Source organism: Rhipicephalus microplus, chromosome 9 (genome assembly GCF_043290135.1).
Source record: "Rhipicephalus microplus isolate Deutch F79 chromosome 9, USDA_Rmic, whole genome shotgun sequence".
Taxonomy (NCBI): domain Eukaryota; kingdom Metazoa; phylum Arthropoda; class Arachnida; order Ixodida; family Ixodidae; genus Rhipicephalus; species Rhipicephalus microplus.
Window position 1 is genome coordinate 50,202,829 of NC_134708.1, and position 25,142 is coordinate 50,227,970.

The 25,142-nt window shown below is 44.2% G+C and overlaps 1 long non-coding RNA gene across 1 annotated transcript; it reads left to right on the plus strand.

Annotated features, from left to right (window-relative positions):
* The first annotated feature begins 358 nt into the window (after positions 1–358).
* Positions 359–15,547, plus strand: LOC142771766 (uncharacterized). The gene is made up of 4 exons (XR_012886130.1): positions 359–455; positions 10,965–11,026; positions 13,160–13,212; positions 15,410–15,547. It is a non-coding gene; the product is annotated as an uncharacterized LOC142771766 (long non-coding RNA).
* Positions 15,548–25,142: the final 9,595 nt, after the last annotated feature.

A 25,142-nucleotide genomic window follows, 5' to 3' on the forward strand; every position in this document is an offset into this window, starting at 1 on the left:
ACGAGAAGCTGACCGTGTATGTGCCGCCTCGTGTCTTCTTTTATAATACTGCCTGGTGAATGCCTTTTGGCAGATGCGGCAATGAAATGGCTTGTCACCAGAATGCTCCCGCAAGTGGCGCGTAAGGCTCTCTTTCTGGTTGAATGTCATGGGGCACAGGTGGCAGGAGTATGGTCTCTCGCCCGTATGAATGCGCACATGTTTGGCCAGGCCACACTTGCGCGGAAACACTTTTCCACAGTAGCTGCAATCGTACGATCGCCCGTTCATTGGCTTTCTCACCCAGGCAGCTGAGGTGTCGCGGTACAGGTGATGCTCCAGAGGACGGCTTATCTCACTTGGTACTTGAGAAAATGGGCTCGGCTCGAAAGGTGCGGTGAAGAAGACTGCGACCAAGAAAAAATTATGCCGCTTGAGCCAAACCATTCACCTGCCGACTCCCTGTGCCGTTGAAGGTTTGCAGTTTCGAAGCTGTTGTTTTTAATGTATTACACAATGAACCAAAAGTTCTACATTACACTTGAAGTGTACTGACTTTGTGTCTGTATATTCTTGCTATAAAGTTTCATAGCTAGCACAATGACGTTACACCTGCATAGAATCTTTTTCTAAAGGTTCAAAACCTAGAATCGCTCTGTGGTAGATTATCTTGCTGCAATTCAGAGAGCTCGGGTTCGATTACTGCTGAGATTCTGACTTTTATTTTTTGCATTTCTATGGTAATTGCTGCCAATGTTGGTTTTTAATAACGCCCTTGCATTTGAATTACACATGTCTGTTCTTGCTGTTCCTGAATAGACATTAACTCTCAGTCACCTGTGGCGCACACTTGCATACTGCAATCTGTTGTATGTGGGTACATGCCAAACTTGTTTGGAGAAAATGGCTTGATGACACACAATGGGATTTTCATGTTATTCATGTCATGACCAGACAGTCATATGCAGATCATTCATATGACCTTAACTAGGTGATGTACAGACCAAGTTAAGGAGGTAGTAACGAGAGTACCCACACAAAAGTGGCAAAATAGGTATATAGATTGAAATGCTTCATCTGGGTGCCTTTGGTTCGCTAAGAAATGCTTCGCATCTAGAACAACGGAAGATTACGGTACACACTACATATGTTACTTCGCTGACATGATCCCAATGTGCATATAGATATGCTATTTTCCTCTCAGATTATGCAATCAAAGGCTGGCTGATGCGTACAATGCTGTTTAGTTCGATCTGTACAGGCTTGACGACTGATTTCATGTTAATATCTCTACGCTTGGGCAGATGGCACAGTGTGACAAGGGTCATGATTCGGTTTAGCAACTACACAGTAACGTGCATTGCTGTTTTGGCAGCGAAGCTTTTTATGCTCGCATTACGGTTGTTGTCACTGTCGTCGTTACAAAATCTCTGTGTGATTGAAATTAGAACAGCACTTTCACAGGCAGCAATGTTCGGGCAGATTCTTGTGACCATTCTTGTTCAGACTTAAAAGGGGGCCCTGCAACACTTTCTGAGGATGATCAGAAAATGCTTCCGATTGGTAGTAGAGGCTTTCGAGAACACGCGATTCAAATATTATGACAAAGCACATGGCCTGGAACTCGCAATAAATTCTCAAATTCAGCTAAAAATTGCTCTCTCTTGACAAATGGCAGAAGAAACTAAAAAATCACTGAGCACAGCCGTTCGATCCTCTATTAGCTGATTTGAACATGGCACACTCAGCCGTTACAGGGATCACTGCAAGAGGCTGCGACTTGTCTACACGTATGTCCATGCAATCGCTTTAAAAAGCCGCTTGATCGAAAAGAAAAAAAAAGTGGTCAAGGTAACGACTCGGGCATGACGTATTTGCTTTCCCCCTTGTTATACCTCCCGGTTTAGTTTCCAGCGCTTTTATTGGGACCAGAGGAGAGAGAATGCGATTGCAGCATCCAAAATATCTTGGTAACTCTGCTCACACTAGATGGATACGAAAACTTTTTTGCGGGGGTAAATTCATGAGGCAATAAGCTTTGCAGTGAATATAATTCTATAGCTACTAGAAGAAGTGTAGCAGGGCCCCTTTAAGACATGCTTCGTGAGCCAAAACATTGATGCATTGCCCCAGCTGTCCTATACATTCCCATCTGCATGAAAGTGAAAAGCAGTATCCAAAATTCGTCCAGCAGTTGGTGTGCTTATGAGCATTATTCGCAATGCTTAGTCATGAATATGGCCTACAGCCAATCTTTCTATTACTGGACACACCGCATGCAGTTTACTGGGAGCCAAATAAACGACTTATACTCTGCACTGAACTGTAAAGATATTGAGGCCACAGGAAAATTTGCGTGCATAAGGCATAACAACCAAGTTCTTGCTCTTACACCTCCTTTTCTGTTTCTCGTTCCTTGACCAATTTCTCGCAACTAGCTTAAATCAAGGTTACTGGGTACAAGGCTTCCTCAAGTCTTGTCACTTGACATGTAAATGAGCCACTAACTGTACGTGCTTGAGCGAAATGTAGGCCAGACACCAGTAGGGGGGGCTCAACTATGTTCGTACGTGCATTTGAATGTGTGAACGTATATATAAACAAAATTGAAGAATTAAAATTTCGTGGGGGTTTGAGCCCCTCCCTTGGCTATGCCCATTCCGGAGACACAGATGACATTATTTGACACTTTGGAATGGTCAGAGCAAGTCAGTCCCTGTCCTGTTCTCTTTTTAACATCATGAAAGAGATACCATAATGTATGCAGCAGTACATAACACTCACACACACTTGCATAAAAGCAGCACAAAGAAACATGACATAAGAGACAGACAACATTTGCCCATACGATAATGCAGGCATGGCAACATGAGCATTTGAGGTGTTTCCCACATGCTAAAGGGACACTAAAAAACGAAATGACTATTTCTGTATTAGTGAATCCCACATTTACAATACCAAAATCACCAAGTTTGCCTCGACAAGTTGCTTGATAAGCGAGAAAACGTGCAGAAAAAAAAATGCTGGTGGCAGCGCCCCTTGAAGTCCCCACACCATTCGACACGACATGACAGACTTTGACAGCGACTTCTAGGGCCTATGTAGTTCCTATTCAATAAAAAAATGAAGCATGTTGTTCTTTGAGGGAGCTAAAGCTTTAGCACATCAAGTTCCAGAAAAAATCCTGGAGCCAGTGTTGGTCGAAATACAAACAAAACTTTTTGAAATCTGTGATGTCATGCGCAGAAATTTCAGTGCAAAATTCAAAAATGAAACTTTGACCTTAATTTTATATGCTATTAATAAGCCTGTAATGGTGAAATTGGCAATAGAGTCAATTGAAGCCTTTAATGAAGCGTTTCATGCTGCCATTAACAGTCCAAGCCTCTGTACAAACTGGATCGTGAACAATTCTTTCAACAAGTTTGTGATCGTAATCATGAACTCATTTCAGGAGAGCACAATGCTGGAGAGGCAGCCATTTTGGTTCCACTAGCACTGACTTGCTTATTTATGCCATTCTTAGCTCTCTTTTCTATACATGCAATACATTTATATCAAGCCTAATAAGATTAAATGCCGCGAGATGAACAAAACTCCAGGATCTCATGTTGCTGCCATTGTCCCGCGACCTGAAAGAAAAAAAAAAGCTGTGTTATATTGGTGCTGCACTTATCATTTAGTAACACAGATGGAGCATAAAGTTTTGAGATAAAGCACATTGAAGTGCGCTAGTGGAAAGCGGTGCAATTATGGCTCTATAGTTTATCTTGCTTGTAGGTGTGTGAACCAATTTTACCAACAATCCACATTCCATACTCTAACGGATGCTCATTATCTCAACATTGTTTAGGCACAATATTGATTAAAAGCAATGTCACAAAAGCAAACCAAAATTTCATCAAATGCCCCCATTTGCAACTAACTTGTCTACCACATCAGTCAACTTGGTCGGTGAAACAATGACAGTCTGTCATTAAGAGACTGTTATATGAATGGACTTAGACATATGAAGGGACCAAAGGACATCAAGCAAGACTGCCCATCGACATGCAACTGCTAGGCATATGTATTATATGAATGAATGGTCAAATTTTCAAAAGCCAAGAAATATGATCGCTGTTATGTCATATTTTCATTTCTTTATTTTAGTTCAGTTACGTCATATTTTAATTTATTTATTTTAGTTCAAAAGCAGCTAAGGTGATAACATGTTTATCACATCAAATGGAACAAGAAGTTCAATAACATGATGGCACTTTTTTTAAACCACACAAGAAGCTACAGCTCTCGTGAAACAAAGACAGGTGCACCTGCAGAGGCAGAGTGCATGCAAAGAAAGCGACGATGCATAGAAAACTTTCGGCATGTTGACACCTCACATGGCTGTTGGGGAGCAGAGGTAAATGTGCTGAGATACAATACTGCTTACTTAGACAGTTCAGGTAAGAAAAATAATGTACTAGTCAGCCAGTTAAATTTTCTTTGCTTGTATTGAAGTTTTTGCTGAGAAAAAACTAAAACAGAACTGTTATATGTCCAAGCCAAAATAAGAGGGGGAGGGGGAGAGATGAATGCCCTTTCCTTAAAATTTTGAATATTGCATCTGTGTATATATATATATATATATATATATATATATATATATATATATATATATATATATATATATATATATATATATATATATATATTGTCACGAGCGGTTGCAATGCACGGCGCATACAGCGCGAATGAACATTCAGAAAAAAGGTGAAGAAGGAAGACGACGTTGGGTGTGCTGTCTCGAGACCCCTTGTGGAAGTAAACGCGAACCATCCAGGCTCGCCTGTTTTTCAACCTTTTCGTGTACTTCTTGCGTGTAACATTTGGTGGAGCTGTGCTGGGTACCTCCCACGACCTACGACGGAGCCGTCAGCACCAGAACTTCGTAGAAGCCGTCGCCTTGCCGGACTTTCGCCATCGCGCCCCGACATGTCTCTGGAGCAAAATGACCCCCTCAGCAATGCCTCGGCAAGACCACCGCTGTATCAGCATTACCGAGAGCCACGGCCGTTCTCAGCCAAGCCAGGGGAAGACTTCGATGAATGGCTGACCCATTACGAAAGGGTAAGCCAATGCAACAACTGGAACCCGGCCAGCCAGCTCAGGCATGTCGTTTTTTATTTGACGGACACGGCCCTGGTTTGGTATGAAAACCACGCCGACACGCTTACTACATGGAGCAGTCTTATTGAAGAAATGAAGAAGTGCTTTAGCGACTCGGACACTAAGAAGAAACGAGCGGAAACAGCTTTAGCTCAGAGAGCTCAGGTGATCGGCGAGACTTGCACGACATATATTGAAGAAGTTCTCAAGCTGTGTAAGACCATCGACTCTCGAATGCCCGAGGAAGATAAAGTGGGACACCTTTTAAAAGGTATTGCGGAAGACGTCTATAACTTCCTCATTGGAAAAGACAACCTGAACACCGTATCAGACGTGATTCGGCACTGCCGCACATTCGAGGCGCTGAAAACTCGCCGAATCACGCCGAAGTTTGGACGGCTAGCCAATGTCACGACTGTGGCCAGCGTTGACGCGAGTCCGCAGACAGACCTCTCAGCTACCATTCGGCAGATTGTCCGTGAGGAGCTCCTGCGGCACGAAGAACAAACGCGTTATGCGGTGCCGCGTTGCGCCTCCGTCGCTTTCCGAGACGCCGTCTGCGCATCTCCTCCGGCTACTTGGCAGCATTCGGTGAATGCTGCGGATTGTAACAGCTACCGACACGACCCGCATTATGGCCAGACCGAACAACGCCACTACGACTCGATTGATCGGCGTTTTGATCAGCATCCACGCGACGTTCGCCCACGAAGACCCAGCACTGCCTACGACATCCAAGGGGAGGGGATGAGTTACTCTCAGCCTGTGGCCGCTGTGGAATATTTCAATCAGCGTCCGGAAGTTCGCCCTCTGCCCGTGTGTTACAACTGTGGCACGCCTGGCCACATAGCTAGGTATTGTAACCGACGTCGGGCATTCAGCAATGGACAGTCGGGATCGTTTATGCAACACGGTGGTCGTGCAATGGACACTAATAGGCCAGGAAACACCACTTTTGAAGGCTACTTCCGAGAAGAAAGAAGCCGTCACTTCCCTCTGGACAGCTATTCTGGAGAACAAGAAAGGTATCGAAACCGTTACCGCTCTCCTGCCTCCGAACGTACTCTGACACCACCACCAGCTTTCCGAGCGTCTCGATCTCCATCTCCCAGACGGCGTGTGACGTCATCATCTCCTCGACGCCGCTTCGCGTCACCACCGCCGGGAAACTAGCCAGCGCGGCCGATGGAGGTGAGGTCGCTGGAAAATCTTTGCTGCCGACTCGGATACCTCCACCTATCTTCATGCTGAAGAATAAGGTTAATGTACTTATTGATGGCGTTTCTACCATGGCTTTAGTCGACACGGGAGCAACTGTTTCTGTCATGAGTGTGGTGTTCAAAAATCTGCTGGGACGCAAGGTTATGTTTCATTGGGACCACAGCACAAGCTTTCGTGGAGTGAGTGGGGACTCATTATACCCGGTTGGTGTGTGTAACGTGGATGTCTCCTTGGGTGGTCAAACCTTTAACACTGAGTTTACCGTGCTTCCGCGTTCCACACACGATGTAATTCTCGGCATTGACTTTTTGAAATTGTGTGGCGCCAATGTTGACTGCCGAACAGGAGAACTCAGTATTTGCGGAAGTGTGTCCTCTGCGCTCTTAGAAGAATCATCCCAGCAAGAGAGTGTGTTTTGTGTTTCTGAAGACACTGTTGTGCCCGCTTTATCCGCGATGCGCGTTCCTGTTGTTTGTTCGTCTTCTGTTAGTACTTCGTTCGATGTTGCGGTGGAACCGGTCCATAGAAACTGTCTTAAGAAAAATGTGTTGGTTCCGTATTGTATGGTTTCAGTTACCGATGGATGCGCAGGGCTATGGACGCTAAATTGCTCCACTGAAGCCGTAGTGCTGTCTCAAGGCCTAAAACTTGCTACGTTTCAGGGAGAGTCATTTATACCTATGGCAGTGCTTACAGAACTACCGGATACAGCACAAACCAGTGTCTCGCACACCGCAAACGAACACATGCTCGGAATGGTAGCTACATCGCTCAGTGACCATGAACGTCGTGTTTTGATGGCCCTGCTCTCGAAACACTCTTCAATATTCGACTTTGCACAGCACGACGGCCCCACATCGATTCCTGCATCCCGTACTCGCCATCGCATCAACACAGGATCCGCTGAACCGATTCGTCAAAAACCCTATCGTGTGTCCTCTGCGGAGCGAAAGATCATCAGCGCTCAAGTCGAAGAAATGATGGGTAAAGGAGTAATTCGGGAATCGTCTAGCCCTTGGGCAGCTCCAGTGATACTGGTGAAGAAGAAAGACGGCACGTGGCGATTCTGTGTCGATTACCGTCGCCTAAATGCCGTTACTAGGAAAGACGTATACCCACTCCCACGAATTGACGACGCCATCGATTGCCTCTTTGCGGCTTCTTACTTCTCTTCTGTGGATTTACGATCAGGTTACTGGCAAATCCCTATGCACCCGGATGACAGAGAGAAGACCGCTTTTGTAACGCCCGATGGACTATTTGAATTCAACGTGATGCCTTTCGGGCTTTGTAACGCCCCCGCAACGTTTGAAAGGTTCATGGACACTATACTTCGCGGTTTGAAGTGGGAAGTTTGTATGTGCTACCTAGACGACGTTGTGATCTTCGGCCGAACATTTCGTGAGCATAACGAGCGCCTGGACTTGGTACTGAACTGCTTGAGGAAGGCCGGCCTTGTGCTTAATTCTAAAAAGTGCCATTTTGGTGAACGACAGACACTTGTGCTGGGACACCTGATCGACAAAGAAGGTATACGACCAGATCCACAAAAGACAACAGCTGTGGAGGCATTCGAGGCACCTCGCTCTGTGAAGCAGCTACGAAGTTTTTTAGGGTTATGCTCCTACTTTCGCCGTTTCATTCCCAAATTTGCTGACATAGCTCATCCGCTCACATGCCTTCTCCAAAAAGGTGTTCCTTTCGAGTGGAGCTCGGAATGCGACTCATCGTTTCGGCAGCTAAAGCTACTGTTGACGTCCCAGCCTATTCTTCGCCACTTCAATCCGTCATCACCGACAGAAGTTCATACCGATGCTAGTGGTGTTGGCATTGGCGCCGTACTAGTTCAGCGTGTCGGCGACAGCGAGCATGTGATATCGTACGCTAGCCGCTCATTGAGTCGCCCCGAGCGCAACTACACTGTCACCGAACAAGAGTGTCTGGCGGTCGTCTTCGCTGTGCAACGGTTTCGATCGTATCTCTACGGGCGCCCCTTTACTGTCGTCACGGATCATCACTCTCTATGCTGGCTTGTGAATCTTCGGGATCCCTCTGGTCGACTAGCACGCTGGGCGCTCCGTCTGCAGGAGTATGATTTCGTTGTTTCCTACAAGAGCGGCCGGCGACACGCTGATGCTGATTGTCTCTCTCGCCTGCCACTCCCAACGACTGAATGTGACGCGGACAACTTTGATGAATACATCGCTTTTGTGTCCACGGGATTTCCGGATATGGATACCTTCATATCAGAGCAGAGGAAAGACGACAGCTTACAGCCGCTATTCGCGGCCGCGCGGGAGTCCGCTGCAGACAATCGTTTTCGCTTACGTGACGGCGCCCTATATAAGACGAACTTCTCGGCTACCGGTGCGCGCTACCTTTTGGTTGTCCCCAAGAGCCTTCGCAGTCACGTATTATCTGCCATGCACGACGAACCAACTTCCGGACATCTTGGATGCACAAGAACACTCTACCGTGCTCAGGAACGCTTTTATTGGCCCCGGATGCGCAATGATACCGAACGGTACGTCGCCAGCTGCACCCAATGTCAACGTTACAAGCGACCAACTGACGCGCCGTCTGGTCGCCTTCAGCCTGTTTCGCCTCCTAGCACCCCCTTTGAGCAAGTTGGTATAGATCTTCTGGGCCCCTTTCCGCGATCCACAGACGGCAATCGTTGGGTCATCGTTTGCGTAGACCACTTAACCCGTTATTGTGAGACGGCAGCACTGCCGTCGGCCACAGCAAAAGACGTTTCCATCTTCTTGCTGTTTCAAGTTATCCTCAGACACGGACCTCCTCGCATCGTAATCAGCGACCGTGGGCGGCAATTTACCGCGGATGTTGTCGAAGAGACCCTTCGTCTGTGCTCATCAAGCTTCCGCCATTCCACTCCATACCATCCACAGACTAATGGTCTAGTGGAACGCACGAACCGAACGCTTGCCAACATGCTGTCCATGTACATCGATTCCGCGCACAAAAACTGGGACACAATCTTGCCTTTCATCACCTATGCTTTCAACACCGCAAGACATGAGACCACTGGTTACTCACCTTTCTTTCTCCTTTATGCTCGTCCACCACGCTATAATCTTGACACTATGCTTCCCTACTCTGCTCATCACAGTGAGCCGATCAACGAGATTCTCTGTAGAGCAGAAGAAGCGCGACGCCTCGCTCGGCTACGCACCGTCACCTCGCAAGACCGGTCAAAGATCCGCTATGACGACCGTCACCGACATGTTCACTTCAATCCTGGAGATCAGGTGTGGCTCTGGACGCCTTTACGGAAACGTGGCCTGTACCAGAAATTTCTCGCTCACTATGTCGGGCCCTACGTTATCCTCGAACGCCTCAGTGAGGTCAACTACCGCATAGCACGGCTCACAAGCACTGGACGGCGCTCGGCTACAACAGAAGTGGCGCACGTCGCTCGCATGAAGCTATGCAATGCACGAACCACTGAGTGACTCGCCCGGCGGGCTTCGTCTGCCAACGGGGAAATGTCACGAGCGGTTGCAATGCACGGCGCATACAGCGCGAATGAACATTCAGAAAAAAGGTGAAGAAGGAAGACGACGTTGGGTGTGCTGTCTCGAGACCCCTTGTGGAAGTAAACGCGAACCATCCAGGCTCGCCTGTTTTTCAACCTTTTCGTGTACTTCTTGCGTGTAACAATATATATATATATATATATATATATATATATATATATATATATATATATATATATATATATATATATATATATATATATATTACGCACCACACAAACACACATGCAAGCACATGCACCAAGATACATCAAGTATAATTTCAAAAATAATTGCGATTACGTATTATTTTTGAGGTGCTCCAATAATCGGACCACTGAAATTAAATTAATAGTGCTTGCGGGTAGCATGGTACAATAAAAGACAGTCATGGCCTTCAGCTGTGAATATCAGCACTATTTTTGGGCACATCATTTTGCAATTATTTGATTTCGATCAGTCTTCAAAGCAACTACATCGCCCTTGACAGGCATCAAGTGTGGCGAAGCAGCTTCTACGCCCGGTAAAGCATGAATGATATGATATGGCCACTGTGCAAATACCAATATTAAATCCCTAGCCACATTACTTCTAGTTTTTACATAGTCACTTCACTAATACTAAAACTAATATTCTGTTTATTTTATTAGGTTCAGACGACAAAGAAATGATTCTACGTGACCATGTCCTTTCTTTTGTTTCTTCAGGAAGAGGGTCTCATTCGAGCAGACCTGAAACCTTCAGCTTGCTAGTGAGGATTTATTCGCCAGCTGTAACCTCGTGAAAAGATTGTGTACTACACGACAGTAAAAGAGTGTTCCTCACTTGCCACCATGGCTATGAGTGGCATTGGCCCACTCCCAAGATTACACGCACATAAAGGTCCAATGAAGTGGATGGGAGAACAAGCGCTGTTGTAGCCAAATTGTTAGCGTGTTGGACGTGAAATTCGAAAGTTGTTGGTCTTGTCCTCATCGATGGCAAGTCGTTATCTTCTCAGCTTTGACTCATTTCTATTTATGTATAACTGCTACACCACAGTTGAAACTACAGATGACGTGCTTTCATTGGCTTCATTAGGTTGAGCCTAACAAAGAAAATAATGAACACCTGGGCCCCAAGTATTGTGCAATCTCATGAAGGTATGTGAAAAAAAAAACCCTCCTCCACCTTCTGCCTCATTGTCAAGATCTCAAAATACCCAGTTGCTCTTAGTCTTAGGTAGATATATGTGTATCTAAGCATACTGTTCGCATTGTATCTGGTAAAGGCAAGTACTTCAATGAAAACTGCTGAATCATGTAAGGGCTAAGTAATGCAGATACTTTTGCTTTCACCTCCTTCAGTTCATGTCATATGTGGTGTAATTTGTATTTGAACACTTGCATCAGAGTCAGCATTACCTTAGGCAAACAGATTCATATGTCACAATGCTGTTACTTTAGGCTATTTAGCATACCAGTCGTTTTACTAAATGTCCCGAAGTCTTGTTTGAGTATGCGAGCAATGCGAGCACTATACATCAACTAAAACTTGAGCCAATCAAGAAGGGTGTGAGGCAGAAGGACACAATCTCCCCAATGCTATTTACTGCGTGCTTACATGAGGTTTTCAGAAGCCTAGAATAGGAACAGTTAGGGATAAGAGTTAATGGAGAGTGCCTTAGTAACCTGCACTTTGCCGATGACATTGCATTGCTGAGTAACTCAGGGGACGAATTGCAACTCATGATTACAGAGTTAGACAAGGAGAGCAGAACGGTGGGTCTTAAAATTAATCTGCAGAAAACGAAAGTAATGTACAACAACCTCGAAAGAGAGCAGCGCTCTGAGATAGGTAATAGTGCACTTCAAGTTGTAAAAGACTATGCCTACTTAGGGCAGGTAATAACCGCGGAGACGAACCACGAGATTGAAGTAACTAGAAGAATAAGAATGGGGTGGAGCACATTTGGCAAGCACTCTCAAATTAGGACAGGTACATCACCACTGTCCCTTAAGAGGAAAGTATATAACAGCTGTATCTTGCCGGTACTTAGCTACGGAGCAGAAACCTGGAGACTTACAAAGAGGGTTCAGCTTAAATTGAGGACGACGCAGCGAGCAATGGAAAGAAAAATGGTAGGTGTAACCTTAAGAGACAAGAAGAGAGCAGAGTGAATTAGGGAACAAACGGGGGTTAAGGATATCATAGCTGAAATCAAGAAGAGAAAAAGGACATGGGCCGGGCATGTAGCGCGGAGACAGGATAACCGCTGGTCATTAAGGGTAACTAACTGGATTCCCAGAGAAGGCAAGCGAGTCAGGGGGGACAGAAGGTTAGGTGGGCAGATGAGATTAAGAAGTTTGCAGGTATAAATTGGCAGCAGCAAGCACAGGACCGGGTTAACTGGCGGAACATGGGAGACGTCTTTGTCCTACAGTGGACGTAGTCAGGCTGATGATGATGATGATGATGAAAACTTGAGCTAATCATTTTCAGAAATGAAACAACTTCTATTTGAAAAGTACACTTGCTTAGAGGTACAAAGGCGATGGCGTCACTGGCAACTAACTCAACAATATCACTCACTCACAACATTTTATCTCACATATGGGTTCTTTCAAACATTTGGAGACATGCAGTGATGAAACACATTATGCACCAGGCCGACAAAACGAACCTGTATCAAGTATAGTTGCCACACTAGAATTTACACTGGAACTGAATGTGCACCCAAACCATATCTGCAACGTAAATACCGCATAAAAGCGGTCCAGATTGCACTTTGGATGTGCATTGACACACCAGTGCTGCCACTTGCCACTGTTATCAATACCAGTGTTTTCTTGTGTTATTCATTAATGTCCCAGATTTCTGAGTGACACATTCACAAAGTATTGTTAAGAAACGAAAGTTCATGCATTTGGCTCGTTGAGGTGGAGCAAGAGAACATAGACATTACTTTCAAGTACAAATTGAAATTTCTAAGCAGCCAGCAAAATAATTCTTTAATAAACTGACACAGTGGCTAGTTAGAACAACTGAAAGTAACTAGACTAATATCAGTATGGCAAACTATTAAAGACATTTATTTTGCCTTAATGGAAATGAAACAGAGTGAGATAATGTACATTGAATCCAAATCCCTGTGAAAATTTTGGGTTTGACATCCTGCTTGATGACCACTGCTTGGATGCTTTTCAGACGAATGATGCTAAAATACATTCAACCTTATACTCTGAGCAGCCTGCCGTGCATGTGCCATCCGACATTATATTTTTTTTTACTTTCAGAAAGCGCATTTGAGCAGAAGAGGCATCGAAGCGAACTGTCGTCTGAATGCATTGTAAGTGGCGAACGAGCGGTACATTTTATCTTTATGTGTAAATGTCATGTTACAGAGAGTGGCAGGTCTTTTGCCAGTGTAGACGCAAACATTTCAGTCACACATTCGTCCAAACAGTTGCCACATAAGCGGCACTTCTGCGGTCACCTACTCGAAACCAGGCTTGTTGCTACAGGTATGTTGAAGCAGACGTCTCCCCCACTGCTTACTACTTTTTAAAGAAATGACCCTTGACTCTATAGGCACGGTGCCATAAAACAAAAGTGATGCGCGTGATTACAAGCCTGTAGATTACCCATGCTATCAGAGAACACTGACTTGCCGGTTTGAAGCTATCTTTTCCACACATAACATTGGAAGCCAAAAGTTCTATACTCCAGTAAAACAATGAGTGTCCTCAAGAGAAAAGAGCTTCAGAGATAGCTTGAGCCACTATGCACCCAAGGATTCACCTAAGCAGCAGAACACACAAATGCAACAAGAATTTGGGCAGATCATGCACTTAAACATGCATGCTATTGTATAAAAGGATACGTAATATTTGCTCACCATATGGTTAACGCTATGGTACGCTTGGCAACACATAGTGAGGAACTTGCTGTACAAGCCATCTCACCTCGTGTTTCCTCTTCTGCCAGTTGGTGGCGAATGTCGCCGGGCAGAAACAACAGCAATGTGACTTCTCACTTATGCGTGTTCGTACATGACGCACAACACTCTTTTTGTGTGGCTACGTAGCTGTTTTTCCAGGAAGCTCTTATGCTTGCACACTTTGCTACAGTAGCTGCATACGTGCGGTTCCCGGCTCTTCCCCTCGCTTTCACAGCTAGGTGTGGTTTCGCTGCACACAGGGCCAGGCTGTAGCTTCATTTCCTCGCTCAAGCCTTCGTGGGGAGACAGCTCGGGCGGTATGTCGATCAAGTCTGCGAGCGTACACAGAAATTTATGAGCAGGACGCAGCAATACCTGTTGTCTTCAGACACAAGCAAGCAATATAGCCTACGAAAGTGGCAGTGGAACATACTCACACACTTGAGTAAAAACAGCACGAAGGCACAGGAAATAATAAAGAAGCAAATGACGCTGGCCACAAGTTAACACATGAAGTACTGTTTGCAAATCTGTCAAAGCTGGCTGACTTGAGCTTAAGGTGTAGGCCGAATCACAGATTATATTTTCTTGGTTCTAGACACAAAAATTAAATGGCATACTGCACATGAACTGGTCCATTACTATAGAATGCCAATGGCCAGTCACACAAGAAGGAAGCATAGAAAGCAGTTTGGCTACTCGATGCTTTTTGAACAAGAAATTATAACTCTCGAGCCACTTTTAGTCTATAGTTCTCAATACTGAAATTAAAAACTGGCTTTATATTCTGGGAGCTATTTGGTCTCTTTTTCAGAGGGCAACTGTCTGGCTGGCTCCGAAACTAGCGACTTTTCTTATTGTTGTCCCCCCCTCCACTGTCGTTCCTAATTTTCAAAACACTATCTTCAAAACCCTGTCGTTTCATACAGGCCAGTAAACAGACATAAAAACAAAGATTCAGGGAATGAATCTTGAAAACTAACATTTAGTTTTTTAAGAAAACATAAAAATTCGTGCTTCCAGAACATATTCAGTTGTGTTATTCAACTTATATTCGGACAGTCACATGTCGAAGAGGCTTAATAGCAAACAGTGGTTAAGGTTTCATATTAGTTGATTGATTATATAATTGATATGTGGGGTTTAACGTTCAAATGTCAGACATTAAATCATCATTGGCAGCTAGGCTCCGCATGCACGAGGAACAATAAAAAAAAGGGCTGCAGGGAAGGCATTTACAGGGATATTATTTACCGTAACAGTACATTCACTTCTTTTAGAGGGTGCATTCAAGATCTTACTTACTCCCTAGATGATACTGTAATACCAGAGGCACTTTACAACTAAAAACATGTACTTTTTGTACTCTGCAGATAAGCTAGGACACTCATTTAAAGACAAATGTGTGAAATGTTTTTGTGCATGCGGCGCTGCTGCAAATACTAGTGCAAGCTTATTCGCAAACTGGTTGAATAACAAGATATAAATAACAGCACATCTCAGTACTTTGCATCAAACAAGCACATTACAGCAAGGACAGCTCTTTTGCTACGATTGTGGTATTAGTTACAGTGTTCTTAATTTTGGTTCTCTGCATATCCAATAGGATTCTATTGATCTGGCAAGACAAGCTTCAATGAGTTGAACAGATCTTCCACGTTGCTGCCATAGTTCCACGACCTGAAAGAAAGGAAATGGTGTGTCATATTGGAGCACCACATTTCCATAGGTGGATGCAATAAATAAATGAAGCTAATGTTTGATGACAATCAGCCCAGCATTGTACTAACAGGAAAAGTTACAACCATGGCCTGAAGGCTTTGTTTGCTTATACCGATCTTCTCGCTAGCTGGTTCATAGCAGCAATTGCAGTTATGACGATGAAATAACAGGTACGTAATGTCATTCTTTTTGTTTTGCTGTAATTTCAGTGCCATGAATTCAATTTGTTCACTTACAGATGTTCATGTTGCTTCAGGAACAACTTTTGTCAGCTATGCACATTGTACGTTATACAAGTGAAGCACATTACCTCCCTACACGTTTTAGGCACAACGATAAAATGCACCATGCATTCACACATCAGTCATCCAATCTAAGTGTGAAATCAGTGCCAAACAGGACACTGAAATTCCATGCATAATGATTAATGACAAAAAAAAGACCATATTGACAATTAAGTTTATTAGATTTTAGTACAAAAAATTAAAATTTTAGATATTCAGATAGAGGTCTGACAGCTCCAAGCTGTAGGTGAACTTCCTGTGTCATAGACAACGAATAATGATAAGTTGATTAGAAATAACAGCAATGTTACAGTCAAAGCTTGTCCTATAACAGAAAAATGATGAGATCAATTAAAGATAAGCAAAAACAATATGAAAAACAATATTCTTAAAAAATAAATATAAACCTAGGAATGTGGTAAGTCAAAAGTCATTTTGTTTCTAAATAAACCAGAAAGTTGATTTTTGCCAGTCAGCTTTCGTTGCCAGAGACCAACAGTCTTTTGCAAGGGTTACAAAATGCGGCTTTAATATCAAAGGTCTCGGCAATGGCATCTTTTTGAGCTTACATTGTCATTCAATGCCTCTTGTTCCATATTCGTTACACACCATACACATGCAGCCCTTGCCTTCGTAAGACCGTTTTTTTCGCTTAGGTACAGGTTGTCATGAATTTATGACAATTTGCATCCAGTGCAGACATATGATGCAATCTAACGGAAAATGCAAGAGGTTGGAAAACATTGCTTGTAGTAGCGTTAGACCACCTTCATAGTATAGTACGAATAAATAATATGATTTATTGCTCAGTTCCACTTTCCAATTATTTTTTTCTTACAAAACAAAAAATTTGGAAAGCATGTAATTAGCTTAAATATTATTAAATTATGTGGTGATTGTCATAAATATCAATATAATCAGTGCAAGATTTTAATTACCATCAAACTTTTGTTCTGCCATAACTAGTTAACTAACATAGCAGGAGCAGCGCTGTCAGGGAGAACGGAAGAGCGGTAGCTCCCTTAAAAATCTCACGAGCTCCACCTTTCACACCCTCAACATAAACATTAACTAAGCAAAACACATAATCTGATGGAATGATGGTGTGTACAACACGGACGATGAAAGAACGTCAACATGAGCGCCGACTAACAACTGGTTTCTGTATTGCACCAAGGCAATACGTAGAAACTAAAACAGCCTGCGCTGGACGTGCGAGACCATACAATCAAATTTATGTAAAAATGATGGAAGCATCTTTTCAGTCGTGATTAAAGCCTTTCGAATCACAAGCCTGAGAAATGCCTTCTAGGTTTGTTATTTCCTTTTTGTTTACAGATATTTAAGCCATGTTGTCACATGAAAAATGGTTTTCGTGGATTGTGTATCACCCCCTCTATCACCCGCACTTTTTCTTGACTACAACTGCACAAAAACTTACATGCACGAAACTCTGGTGCAAACATGCAGGCTGCACAATGAAGAAACAAATTGCTCCCCTGCTTTTCTTTTTACATTCATTGAGATGCGTGTGTGAGGCATCAACTGGTATGGTTGACATACAATCGACCACATATCTTTAAGGACCATGGGAGTGCGTGGCGAAAAGCCTTTTTGTTGCACTTCTACTACGTCAGCGGCAATGGACAGCAACGCAGCGCCCGAGCAGCAACCCTTTCTTAACCTGTGGCCTGTCTCTTTTCTGACTGGGTAAAAAAGAATTTTTTTCTCTCACTTTTTAATGTGAAGTGTTTTTTCGCATCTGCATCTATGTGCTTCTGCCTTGAGAGCAGTCTATGAGCATAACTGTTATCAGCTGCCATCTCTATAATAAACTGATAAGAAGCCAATGGAACGCTGTTTGAGGCACACCGTGATGGCTTTGATCGTGATATCAAAATACAAATGCGACAGTTATACTGCAGATAAAGGCTTTGCATGCGAACTGCGGACTAACAATGCGCTACGCGGCAGTAAAAAATTAAAAGGCCAGTGAATAAGAAGAAGACCCGTTTCCCGCCTAGCACTGCAGTCGAGAGTAGATGACACACCACTAGGTGAAACAGAATGGCAGTTTGGCAGACGCTTGCATGGTCTGCAAGCTTCTGTGGTTGACTGTACATTTTTATGCAAGGAGCAGTCTGGCTCTTCATTGCGCACCCTGTGGGTGCTTAGCGAACTTTCGTGCTCGTAGGACTTTGAGAGACATCACCAAGATAACATGCGTGTGGTAGAGAAAGCATACTCAATTGACAAATAGGTTTTTTCGTGTGTCAGTTGAAATTAAACACCTCTAAGCAAACGGCACATCATGTACCTGAAAGGCACTTTTTGAAGAAGAACCAACATTATTTTTCGAAGGCAAGCTTACTCTGCCACACGAATTTCCTGTATACAGAGACAGCTCTGAGCAGAGATGAAGCTCAGCAATACTTACAATGCATTTTATATTTATATTAAAGTCAATTTTCCCATGGCACCCCTACTGACATAAAGAACAGTTTGACGTTAAGCTAGAATACTAATTCTGGTGATTTAATGCAGCAATCTGACTAGCTGCGATGACGTCAGGTACCAAAACTTAAAAAAACGACCACTTTTGTGTCACCAAAACAATCAAAACGGCCGCTCGTGCATCACCAACAGGGCCACAGTGCGGAGCAGCAGCGGAGTCATCATGAGATGCTGAGAAAGCACATGGCGAGAACGTCATACCGTGTTGTAAAACCGGCGTACAGTAGGGATCACAACCAGATTTTAAAAAATTACTGTAGTTTCTTCTTCTGGGAGCATTCATGCTCAGTAGCACATTTTCTAGGCTCTGGAAGACTTGGCTTTTTATTTGATGTAAAAAAACAACTGAAAAGTTTCGTGTGCGCGCCCCTTAAGCTTGCGATTTGGAATGTTTCAATGACGACTAAACAGATGCTTTCATTATCCTTGTTTAGATTTGAGTATGTAGTCTCGCGCGTGTGGAGAGGGCTGTTTTCGCATGTATATATTGCCTTGCTGCCATAAAGAAAAACGTCGATAGTTAGCGCTAGAGTTGACGTTCTCTGCTTGATTTCCGCGCTATGACTGACTTCAGACAACGCAACACTAATTAGTCCAACGTCGTTTTTCCCTGACCCCTGTTACACGGGCGACACGATATAGAGATCGGTAAAGCCATCAAGTCCAATTATAGGCGCTATTTTTTTTTTTTGCAACGTCCGTCAATTTACGCTGACCATTTCGTTGGACTGCACGAAACAACTGCGTCGCTCACGTGAGGCCCCATCGCTCGAGTGCGGCAAGGACGGCGCAGCCCATCCCCACTACCGTGTCACATTCGCAGCTGCTGGTCGTACCATGCTCGTGGAAGCTTGCTGTCACGGTCCGCGTCATGTGGCAGGCTTTCACACAGTCTAGTAGATCACCTCCGGCACCAATTTCGCGTGACTTCAGCCACAAGCACTGTGTAAGCCACGAACAACACACGGTGACGGTCGCACTCCACCTCGGCACACGCACGTGCGGCAACGAAGATGCACAGGGCGAAAACTGTCAAAATACTAAACACCACTTAAGGCGCCACTGCAAAAGTGTGCTACAATTTTCACTAATCAACACTACAGTGGCTGGAATACCAATACGGTCAGCGAAAGTAGGTGTGGTGGCTGTGGTCGTCAGATTGTTTCCTTCCTCATGTCGCCGAACCAAAACATGGTTGATGTCGGCAGCGATGGCTCTTTATTGGCGTTCTTCATTTGTCAGAGACTCGTTGCGCGGTCTTGCTTGTTGACAGCCTTGGAAACGAAGTAGTAAAGTGACCAAAATACTTCCATGGCTCTCACACGGTAGTGACGCTCTTAAAAAAAAAAAAAAAACTCGAAGCACCGTGTTTTAAAGCCAACATTTTGACAACTCGAAGGCAAAAGCCGTCATTGCTTTTCTTCTCAGTTGAGTGTAATAATCCCTCATCGCTAAAAATTGAAACCTCACTTGGTGTTTTATTATTTCTCCCGATTACGACGTGACGCTACACATAACGTCATACCACGGAGGAAGGAAAAAATTGCCCGCAGCTTCCCTCGGGGGAACACTGAGGAGGATGCGGAGCATATAATTGGTTAACGGGGTGTTAAAGTGCGACTTACTTGGGTCGATGGCTAAATTGGTTAACGTGGTTGTGAAATGGGGTGTTAAATTGCGACTTACTTGGGTCGATGGCTAAATTGGTTAACGTGGTTGTAGGAGGGGGTGTTAAATGAGTGAACACGTACACACGTATGCGAAAGGGCGGCGCTGGTCGAAGGGACGTCGATCCTTGTGTTTGTGGATTCGTTGGAATTCATTTCACCGCGACCTTGGACGTCGACGCGCCGTACAAACCAACCGACGAGCGGCAACTGAGCGAGCGAGCGCCGACCTTGAGTATATATACAGCTCGACGGCGCATGCACTGTCAGCTGTTGAATGTTCTCGAAGCGCGACGCCACATGCGCGTCCACTGGAGAATCAGGAGAATTGTAGATGTCGAACGCGGTGTGTAGAGGAGGAAGGGTGCACAGATGGTGGAGGAGTGAAGCACGCGCGGTGTGTAGAGGAGGAAGGGATGCACAGATGGTGGAAGAGTGGGCGACGGCGCGACGGCGCATGCGCGCGCGTCAGCTGTCGAATGTTCGAGAAGCGGTGCGGACGGCGCGGACGGCGCACTACAAGGCGCGAGTATAAGATGCTTCCGCATCTAAAAACCTTTTCTTCCTCCGTGCGTCATACTATATTTGTGACTTCTTGATGACGCCATCAAATTTTGGCCACCCGTGACGTCATGACGTCACACATTTACGTCACATTTAGCACGCCGTTCACTTACATACATGGTGGCTTTTGACTAACTCTTACCCGTTTTTTTTTTCCTTTTTTTCCCATTTGCCCAACATCAAACCTTGCAAAGTCTCTTGACTTGTGCATGAGGCGTTCACTGACTACTGGCGAGAATGTGTGATTGTGCGTGATGAGATCCTTGTAGAAATGATAAGACCGTGATACAATTCCAGCGTTCTTTTGGCATTGTGCTTAAGAATAACAAAAACTGCTATGGCGCGCAGCCTAGCAAAACGAATTTCAAGCAGGATTATAAAATTTGGAGTCAGCCACTTTGCTGTATGTGGTCGCGTAGACTAATGTGCTGTCATATGCACACCTGTCCTCAAAATTTGAGTATCTATATCATCATCCAGCCGACATAAAAGGAGTTGCGCAGTGAGAAGCAGCGTTGCCTTCATGGCTGCCAGCGCACCAATTTCAAGGCACGCCACGTGCACACAAAGTTTACGCACGCGATGTAAACCACCATGCTTGAACACGAACTGCTCTCACACCTCCCATTTGCAGCATATGTTTTCGCGCGTGTGCATGACTTCATATTTGCTGCAGATAAAAAAAAAATTACGAATGGTTCACAGCAGTTTCTCCTTTATTATTCTGTGATTAAACACTCTAAATGAGTGGTGTGCTTTCCATTGTGCTAAAAAGAGTATACCATAAAAACGCTGTTAGTCTCTGTAAAAGAAGGTAGACAAATGCTCTAGACTGGCTACATTTGACCATGGTCTGCTCCATCATGAATGACCTTGAGGGATTAGATACGCACATCGTGCTCACCTCTAGTGAGCTTATCATGCTCACTTGAGGTGAGCACTTATGGACCAGTCTAGCTTGTTTTGCCTGCTATCCTGTATGTCTTGAGTGACAGGATGTGCACATCCAGCTTACCTCCAGTCTGTTTATATGGGCCAGTTTTGCTTCTTTCGACTGCTAGCCTGTATGATCTGTTGCTCTTTTGTTACATGTGGTAAACTTTTGGATGACTAGGTGAAAAACAATATACATAGCCTGAAAACCAAAGTTGCTTCTCTGTAAACTGCAGCAAATTGAGCTTTGCCTCGGCACGAATTTTCATTGTGATAACATTAACATGGACACACTCAATGGGTTTTTGCCATTGGCATCGCCGTCATGCTTCTGCATAAAGTCCAAAAATCGATAACACCCTCCGCACGTGGCATTTCTGTCAGTGGGTGAAGACACAGGAGTTGGGACGACGAACGTGACTGAAGCAGAGTTCGAACAAGCTGGCCCATCCTGTTACTCAGAGGGTGCTGGTTTGCTCAAGGTCACGTCAATGAGGCTCTCAGCCTCTTTCTCTCTTACCTGTGTAAAACCGAGGAAGGACTTCTTCTAAATATCCACTGATTTCTTATGGAAGTCAACTTCCACAAATCACATAACCTCTAAAACTTGCTCTCGGTAAGCCTGGTTGGGAGTTGTGTCAAACACAATGCTATAACACTTGGCTTTACTGATTTTTCGGAGCAAAGGCCCGCGAACTGTGGCAGCCATCATGTGAATGAATTCAATGATACGTACAATGTGGATCAGAGATGACTCTATGTATGCACAGCGTTGCTTTATGACTAGGTGAAAAACTGGAGGAAATTTCTGAGTTTGCTCTAGACTTTGCACCGAAAGTTTGAAGACTGTCTCTGTGCCCTTGCAATAGCGGGTTCCCTGCAGCAAGGAAATCCATGCAGTGGAGGACTCGCGTAAAAATTTCATGCCACTTGTGCATTTCATTCTCCATCTGGATTTTAAGGTCAACATTAACTACTCCTGCGTCATTCACATTTCTTTCCAATGTGTGAAACGCAGTCAGTGATTCTTAGCATTTATATGAAGATTAATCCTCCCATTTTCCTTACATTGGGTGAATCCCCTCCGTGCTCTAATAATAATACAGTAGCTAATCTGAGCAAACGTAAAATGCCGCTATTTTGGAAGGAGAGTAGGGTCACGACCATCGTCCAACTTCTTCCTAAACCAACCCTTGGTCATTGACGGGTTGTTTGTTGGCAAAACAAAAAGGGCATTGGCAACCTTTTCATTTGGTTGGGTATGCTGGCACCCTATTTGTGTACCCAGACATTGTTGTCTCCGGGCACACGTCGGGCATACTCAGATCGCCGCCCCCTCCCGAGTGGCGCCCAGGGGCCTTTTACCTCCTGGTCCTTCTCCCCCTGTCACACCATGAGGGGTAGTCGATATCCCAGTTGTTGTCGACAGAAAAAATGTGAATGGAGGCAAGACGAATAGGACAGTGCATAGGAGGAATAAATGATGGTGAGTGAGAACAGCGGAATAGATACCAAGGCATGGGAATGCAGGTACAAGGAAGCTAGGTAGAGTGATGAAATGAAAACCTTTTCATTCACAAAGTAGCCAATTCAAATTGTAAATCGTTGAGAATGGCCTTCATCCTGCACTGGAGTTGAAGCAGGCTGATCATGACTAATATAGATAATAACGACTTGAAGGTAAAAACAGAGGTGAGGGCTACATCAGGTCTAGTCAGCCTCATCTAGCCTTGGTTTAAGTGGTCTCAAAAAAGCTACGATTTTTTTTTATTGTGCTTCCACTGTAACCGTAACAGTAAGCATGCACATGGATAATGAGTTTACAAATGAGTTATGCCAACTATCGCCTCACATATGGAGGCTGTTGTATTTTAGAACTTGTTTGAGAGGCTTTTACTGAAAAATTCACTTCATTTGAAATGCACATACAAGCATGCACTGTTGCCATAACGTTGAAACAAAATTCGAAATGTTATGATAACATTTGCAACTTTGAGGCAACATTGCATCAACAATAGGCGCTGCTGTGGCTTTTGTTCGTGGTGGCATCCCAAATGAGATGAAATGAAAACACAGGTTTGTGATCACTAGATGTTCACGGAACTTCACAGTCCCTCAAAACTTGAGTGATACTAGGTTGGAAAGCAGTTTTATTCTTAGCTACGGTATATCCTGTAAATTCCTAAACAAATTGAGCGAGAATCGCCTTCTGAAAAACGACAGTATAATGTCAGTGCAAGCATTATTGCATGAAATGATTAAATTAGTTAGATTAATACTTTCTGTACACACATTGAGCCCCAACTACCATCATGTGACTTCAGAACTAGAGCACTCATATAATAAGAAATCATATTTTAAAAAATCAAAATTGTTTAAAATAAACGTGCAGCTGGGTGAACCCCCTCAGTTTTGTTTCACTCTTTGCCGACATGTCTAGTGGGCTTTCACTTCGGTCTCTTAGAAAATTACCCCTCTGCTTATGTCACACAGAACTGAACGACATAGATGGCTTGCTTCACCGTGTTCTTTCTGTTTTCGCTACGAAACGCTTCACTCTAAAGCCCCGATAAAGATAAACGAATTTAGACTCGGTTTATTTAATGAATTATACATTTACAAGCCGAAACCAAACAAGAAATTCGTGCCGATTCATGCGGCAAGAATTATTAGCAAAGCTGTTTAGCACATTTATTTATTTATTTACAATTTCTGAATTTAGTGTACACTTCTTTAAAGCGATTTCACCTCGATTTCGTGATTGCACGGGGGACAACTGCAACGCTCAAGTTATTTATTTATGTATATGGTAATTTCTTGACAAATTTGTGCATGTATTTATTTGCTTGTTAATTAATTTAACAATTTGTTTATTTTCTTTTATTGATTCTCAGGGAACCAGCCGTGAGTAGTGTAGGGTTTGGCCAAATTCGGCACTACATACCTGCTAGCGATTCTCTGTTGAGCAGGTAATTCTGCACTAGGTAACTCTTCATGATGTTATAATACGACGACGATTCTTATTAATCTCCGAGTCACAGCCACTTGAACCAATTTGCTAAGTTCGCCACCAGCCCTTTGAACTCATTCAGGGTGGCCCCAGTCGTTTCTTTCTACGTCAAACTGTTTTATGTTGGGGCCCATCAAGACTTTAGTGACGTATTTCTGCCACGAAAAAAAAATTACATCATCTCCTACTTGAGGAAACTATGAGTGGCATGCGAAGCAGCGCATGAGTCAACTTGGTGTTCCGTTCATTACGGGCACCTTGCCCGATATTAATGCTTCCTTGCAAGTGGAGGACACCATGAATTCACTAAGTTTACGGCGCTGTTACTCGATCCAAAGTCTTGTTGGAGCACGTCACGCGAGTTATATCGCCACGCCACGGGAAAGCACATGTGTTGTCATTGCGCGTCTGCAGAATATCATTTACCGACGCCATCACGTGAATGCTGAGAGAGTGTAAGGGGGAGAGGCCACAGTCTCTTACACAGGCCCGAACGCGCTAGCACGTGAACGCGTTCTGGCAGTGCTTGGCCCACTTGTTGCGCATGTGCAGTAAGGGTGGTCACGCTGCACATCGGATAGAGCACGAGCATAAGTTTTTTTCAAAATTTTTTATTTACAGATCCTTCAATCCCCATAGGGGATT